The sequence below is a fragment of the Apium graveolens genome, chromosome 2 (assembly GCF_009905375.1).
Source record: "Apium graveolens cultivar Ventura chromosome 2, ASM990537v1, whole genome shotgun sequence".
In the NCBI taxonomy this organism is placed as follows: domain Eukaryota; kingdom Viridiplantae; phylum Streptophyta; class Magnoliopsida; order Apiales; family Apiaceae; genus Apium; species Apium graveolens.
Genome location: NC_133648.1, coordinates 32,564,149 through 32,571,034, shown reverse-complemented (window position 1 = coordinate 32,571,034; position 6,886 = coordinate 32,564,149). Strand labels below are relative to the sequence as shown.

Genomic DNA, 6,886 nt, shown 5'->3' with positions numbered 1-6,886 from the left:
AAGGTCCAAACTGTGCTCGGTCTACAGAGAGTAGCACAAATTAAATCCAAGTCAAAATCCTCAGTAGTCTTCTCATTCTAATTCTCCTATGTGGGCTTCCTCTGTCGCTGCCCAATCACACGGCGAATCACCGCAGGGTGATAATCCACCGTCATCCCCCGCACAACAGAATACCCATTCTTTTCAGCCTTCGTGTTCACATAGAACTCACGAACAACGCTCATCAAAACTACCTCTGGTGATTCACAAAAAGCAATCCAACCCTTTTCAGCATTCATTGGCAACAACTCACCATCCCTCCCCGATGGTAAGAATCCCCTCTCCTTCATAATCGGCTTACCCAGAAGCCTAGTATACTCCTCCTCAGCAGTCCTATCAAACAAACGAGGCCTCGCAGCAGTGCCCCTCGAAGAATCAGCAGTAGGAACACTGTTGATGCTATCAATAGTCCTGGATCTCTTGGGTGCCATCGAAACTGAGAAAAAGTGTTTAAGATTTGTGTTTTTGAATATGGGAGAGAGTTTAAGGTTTGAAAGTGTATGGGGGAGTATATGGAATAGTTGTATATATATGTAGGGTAAAGATTAGGGTAAAATTTGATTAGGAGTGGGTTTTGAGGGTTAAAAATGTGGGTAATGGGAAGATAATTCGTGGGTAATGGGGCTGTGTTTTATTTTTGGATTTTTCAGATTTTTTTGGATTTTTATAAGACTTAAAAAAAATTCTGCCAGTCGGGCCCTGAGCAGTCGCTCAGCAAAGCTGAGCGGGCGCTCAGGGGTCTTCTGGAAAAAAAAATTCCTTGCCTTGTTTTTTTGATTTTTTTTGTGGTTTTTGGATAGGTTACTAACTTCTAAGGGTTCCTGTAATAACAAATCATGGGTTGCCTCCCAAGAAGCGCTTCTTTTTCGTCATTAGCTTGACATAGCGTACCTTAATAAAGTTGACAATAAAACGGCACTAATCACTTCCCGGTTTGCCGTGTCCCCATAGTAATGCTTCAAACGCTAACCATTAACCTTGAATGTTTGGTCCGGATCATTCTCAAAAATCTCCACCGCTCCATGTGGAAACACAGTTTTGACAATAAAAGGTCCAGACCACCTTGATTTCAACTTTTTAGGAAAAAGTCAGGGACGAGAGTTGAATAAAAGAACTTGTTGCCCCGGCATAAATGACTTAGGATATAACTTCCTGTCGTGCCACCTTTTCACTTTTTCCTTGTACATTTGTTTGTTCTCGTACGCTTGGAGTCGAAATTCATCAAGTTCATTTAGGTGAAGCATTCACTTCTTTCCAGCTGTATCTAGATCTAGGTTCAACTTCTTCAACGCCCAATAAGCCTTATGCTCAAGCTCCGCAGGTATATGACATCCCTTACCAGACACAAGTTGAAACGGGGACATCCCAAATGGAGTCTTATATGTTGTTTTGTAAGCCCAAACAGCTTCATTGAGCTTTAAAGACCAATCCTTCCTTGACGGACAAACAACTTTCTCTAAAATACGCTTGATCTCTCTATTAGACACTTCCGCTTGACCATTCATTTGCGGATGATAGGCAGTAGCAACACGATGATTCACATTATAGCGTTGCATCATAGAAGTGAACTTACGGTTGCAGAAATGCGACCCTTCATCACTTATGATTACTCGTAGCGTTCCAAACCTTGTGAAAATCTGCTTATGAAGAAAATTCAACACTACCTTTGCATCATTCGTCGGCAGAGCTTTGACTTCTATCCATTTTGAGACATAATCGACTGCCAGCAAGATGTACTGATTATTGCAGGATAAGACAAATGGCCCCATGAAATCGATTTCCTAAACATCAAAGACCTCAACTTCAAGCATCACATTTAACGGCATCTCATCCTTTCTCGTAAGATTTCCCACTCTTTGGCAACGATCACACCTTAAAACGAACTGATGAGCATCCTTAAACAAAGTAGGCCAGAAAAAACCTACTTGCAGAATACGAGCTGTCGTCTTCTCACCACCATAATGTCCACCATAAACTTTGGAGTGGCAGTCTCGTAATATCCCCTCCGTCTCACAGAATGGGATACATCTCCTGATAATCTGGTCAGCTCCCTGTCTAAACAAATACGGTTCATCCCACATATACCACTTCACCTCATGCAGAAACTTCTTCTTTTGAGCTGTATTCAAATTAGGAGGCATTATATTGCCGACAAGATAATTCACATTATCTGCGAACCATGGCTCTTCCTCCTGAACTGCGAACAACTGCTCATCCGGAAAAGATTCATTGATCAATGTCTTATCATGTGAAGTACACTCGGGATTCTCCAATCTAAAGAGATGGTCAGCTACTTGATTCTCAGTACCTTTTCGATCCTTGGTCTCTAACTCAAATTCCTGTAGCAAGATCACCCAACGAATGAGTCTAGGCTACGAATCCTTCTTGAAAACCAAATAGCGAATGGCCGCATGATCAGTGAACACTCTCACCTTTGTCCCAAGCAAATAAGATCGAATTTTTTTGAAACCAAAGACTATAGCCAAGAGCTCCTTTTCAGTAGTGGTATCGTTCATTTGAGCTCCATTTAAGGTCTTGCTAGCATAGTAGACCACATAAAAGAGATTATTTTTGCGCTGCCCAAGAACTGCGCCCACCGCATAATCACTCACATCACACATCATCTCAAAAGGCTCTGTCCAATCAGGTGTTGTAATAACTGGTGCAGTTATCAAACTCTTCTTGAGAGTCTCGAATGCCGTCAAGCATTCATCATCAAATTTGAAAGGCACATCCTTCTCAAGCAAGTTGTACAACGACTTAGATATCTTCGAAAAGTCCTTGATGAAACGCCGATAAAAACCCACATGACCAAGAAAACTACGGATTCCTTTCACAGAAATAGGCGGTGGAAGATTTTTAATGACTCCCACCTTGGCTTTGTCCACCTCAAGACCCTTGCTAGAAACCTTATGCCCAAGAATAATGCCTTCACGCATCACAAAGTGACATTTTTCCCAATTGAGCACCAAATTAGTTTCCACACACCTTTTGAGTACTACATGAAGATTATTCAAACATTCATCATACGAATATCCAAAGACAGAGAAGTCATCCATGAATACCTCGACATTATTTCCATTCATATCAGAGAATATAGCCATCATACATCTCTGAAAAGTGGCCGGTGCGCCACATAAGCCAAACGAAACTCTACGAAAAGTAAACGTGCCAAATGGACAAGTGAAGGTAGTCTTTTCTTGATCCTCTGGTGTAATACATATCTGATTATACCCCGAATAACCATCCAGAAGATAATAATACTCATGACCGGCCAACCTGTCAAGCATCTGATCAATAAATGGAAGAGGGAAGTGATCCTTCCTCGTGGCCTTGTTCAACTTTCTGTAGTCCATGCATACCCTCCATCATGTGACTGTTCGAGTGGGGATGAGCTCGTTCTTCTCATTTGCTACCACAGTAATACCTCCTTTCTTAGGTACACATTGCACGGGGCTTACCCAAGAACTGTCAGAAATAGGATAAATAATTCCTGTATCCAGCCATTTCAGAATTTCTTTCTTCACCACTTCTTTTATGATAGGATTAAGTCTGCATTGTTGCTCCACAGTCGGCTTACTACCCTCCTCTAGCAGAATCTTATGCATGCAGAATGAAGGGCTGATCCCTTTTATATCTTTTATAGTCCATCCGATAGCCGATTTGAATTCTCTCAAGATCCTCAAGAGCTTGTCCTCCTCACTTTCTGAAAGGTCAGATGCAATAATAACTAGTAAAGTAGATGCATCACCTAAAAAAGCATACCTCAAGTATTCAGGCAATGGTTTAAGCTCCAAGGTATGTGCTTCCTCAATAGATGGTTTGAGCTTTCCTTTAGCATTTTTGAGGTCAGAAGTACCAAGAGATTCAAATGGCATGTCTAGCTTTCGCCTCCAGGGAGAAGCATTCAGATATTGTAGTTGCTCATTGTCATCCTCATCCTCACTGTCAAAATCCCCCACTAAGGCCTTCTCTAATGCATCAGACATTAGCATATGATCAAGTTCTGAAGTAACCGCAGACTCAATCAAATCCACTTTTAAGCACTCCTCATCTTCTGTAGGGAATTTCATCACTTTGAATACATTGAATGTCACATCCTGATCCTGCACCCTCATAGTAAGTTCACCTTTCTGCACATGTATCAAGGTACGGCCTGTAGCCAAGAAAGGTCTCCCCAAGATTATGGGAATCTTCTTATCTTCCTTGAAATCCAGAATAACAAAGTCTGCAGGAAAGAAGAGCTTATCCACCTTTACTAGCACATCTGCCACTATGTCTCATGGGTATGTAATAGAATGATCAGCCAATTGTAGAGACATGTAGGTGGGGTTTGGATTAGGAAAGTACAACTTTTTAAAGATCGACAACGGCATCAGATTGATGCTTGCTCCCAAATCACACAGGCACTTATCAAAAGACAACTTGCCAATGGTGCAAGGAATGGTGAAGCTACCTGGATCTTTAAGCTTTGGAGGTAACTTTTGTTGCAGCACAGCACTGCATTCTTCCGTTAAAGAAACGGTCTCAAGTTCCTCCAGTTTCACCTTCCTTGAAAGAATACTCTTTATAAATTTTGCAAAACTAGGCATTTGCTCCAGAGCCTCAGCGAAAGGTATATTAATGTGAAGTTTCTTGAACACCTCCAGAAACTTACCGAACTGCTTATCCAGCTTTTTTTATTGCAATCTCTTAGGGAAAGGTGGTGGAGGATAGAGATGTTTCTCCCCTGTATTACCCTCAGGCAGAGTGTGTTCAACAGTAGTCTTCCTTGGTTCCACCGCTTTCTCTTTTTGCTTAGCTTCTTCATCACCAACTTCAGATTCTCCTTCTTTTGCTTTTTCAGCATCAACAACTTTTCCAGACCTTAAGGTAATATCCTTGACTTGCTCTTTAGCTTCCTTCCTGCCTGGCACTTCAGTATCACTGGGAAGTATGCCAGGTTGACGATTGAGCACTGTATTGGCTATTTGACCGATTTGATTTTTCAAGGTCTTGATAGAAACTGCCTGACTTTTGCACAACAGCTTAAGTTCCTCAAAATCAGCACTAGAGGGTGGAGCTGCACCTCCTTGTTGAGGATATGATTGCTTTAAGCATAATGATGTGGTTGCTGGAATCCAGGTGGATTGAACTATTTACTTACGCCTTGTTGATATGGTTACCGAATAGCATTCTGATTATTACTCCAGCTGAAATTTGGATGATTTTTGTTGTTAGGATGATAAGTAGCTGGCACAGGCTGCTACGGTCGCTGATAATTGTTCACATACTGAACAGATTCATTAACAAGAGAACACTGATCTGTAGCATGAGAACCTGCACAAAGCTCACAGACCATAGCTATCTGATTGACTCCATAGGTGGCTAGAGAATCGACCTTCATAGACAGCGCTTGGAGCTGCGCTGCAATAGCTGTAGCTGCATCAACTTCCAAAATACCTGCTACCTTCCCAGGGATCATCCTTTGAGTTGGGTTTTGATGCTCATTTGCAGCCATAGTCTCAATAAGATTATAAGCCTCAGTATAGCTTTTGGCCCACAAGGCGCCTCCAGCTGCTGCATCGAGCATAGGCCGAGATTGGGCTCCCAAACAATTATAGAAACCAGTGATCACCATCTAATCAGGCATACCATGATGTGGACACTTTCTCAACATCTCCTTGTAGCGCTCCCAAGCTTCGCACATAGATTCTGTAGGCTGCTGCGCAAACTGAGTAAGAGCACTCCTCATAGTCGCAGTCTTCGCCATTGGATAAAACTTCATCAGAAACTTTTGCACAAGATCTTGCCAAGTAGTGATTGACCCAGCTGGTTCAGAATGTAACCAGTCCTTAGCTTTATCCCTCAGTGAGAATGGGAAAAGCCTCAGCTTGATAGCCTCATTAGTCACACCATTATATTTGAAAGTACTACATATCTCGACAAAATTCCTTATGTGCATGTTGGGGTCTTCAGTCGCAGCACCTCCAAACGAAACAGAATTCTGCACCATCTGAATAGTGCCAGACTTGATTTTAAAGTTATTGGCCTCAATAGCCGGGTGCATGATGCTAGACTGAATGTCATCAATTTTAGGCCGAGAAAAATCCATAAGAGCTGGATCCGCCGGAACTATACGATCACCCATGATTACTGGCTATTTCTGCTCACTTCCTGAATCCGAATCTTCAAAATCTATCTTCTCCGGAATATCAAGAACTTCGTCTGTCTCCTCAGTCGTATCTAAAGTCCTCTTACGAGTACGAGAACGTGTTTGCATAAACACTCGCTAAAGTACCGGAAACAATAAGTAACACGTCTTAATCACTGAGTCCTAATGACCAATGATGGTAAGTACATAAACTAAACAAATACGCCGAGTCCCCGACAGCGGTGCCAAAAACTTGTTAGGGCGAAAACACGCGCTGATAATACACGCAAGTATACACGTTCGCAAGTTATATAGAATACTTTCTAGTTCGTTCCCACAGAGACTCAGACTAATTATGTTCAATTACACCCACTCACCAATGTATGATTATTTCTCAATGTTAAAACAGTAACACTTAGATTTGATTAACTAATTATTAACTATAATTAACTACGAGAATTAAGCACTTAATTGACACTTGAATTAACAATATTAAAACACACATGAGATCACAACTTCATTACTACTTCCTTCAATAGTCATTATTATTATCCTTAGCATGCAACAGTGATGATATTAATCGAACAACATAAAACTAATAAAAGCCAACTTTCATTATACTAATACCATTCTATCAAGCATCCACAATTAAGATAGAAGTTGAATAGGCATCAATTATGTTGAGTCCCTATATGTCTACAGAAATTGACAACA

General features: G+C 41.3%; 1 non-coding gene across 1 annotated transcript; it reads left to right on the top strand.

The window, feature by feature from the left end:
• Window positions 1-5,669: 5,669 nt before the first annotated feature.
• Window positions 5,670-5,776, top strand: LOC141709321 (small nucleolar RNA R71). Its single transcript, XR_012569905.1, has one exon. It is a non-coding gene; the product is annotated as a small nucleolar RNA R71 (small nucleolar RNA).
• The last annotated feature ends 1,110 nt before the right edge of the window (window positions 5,777-6,886 follow it).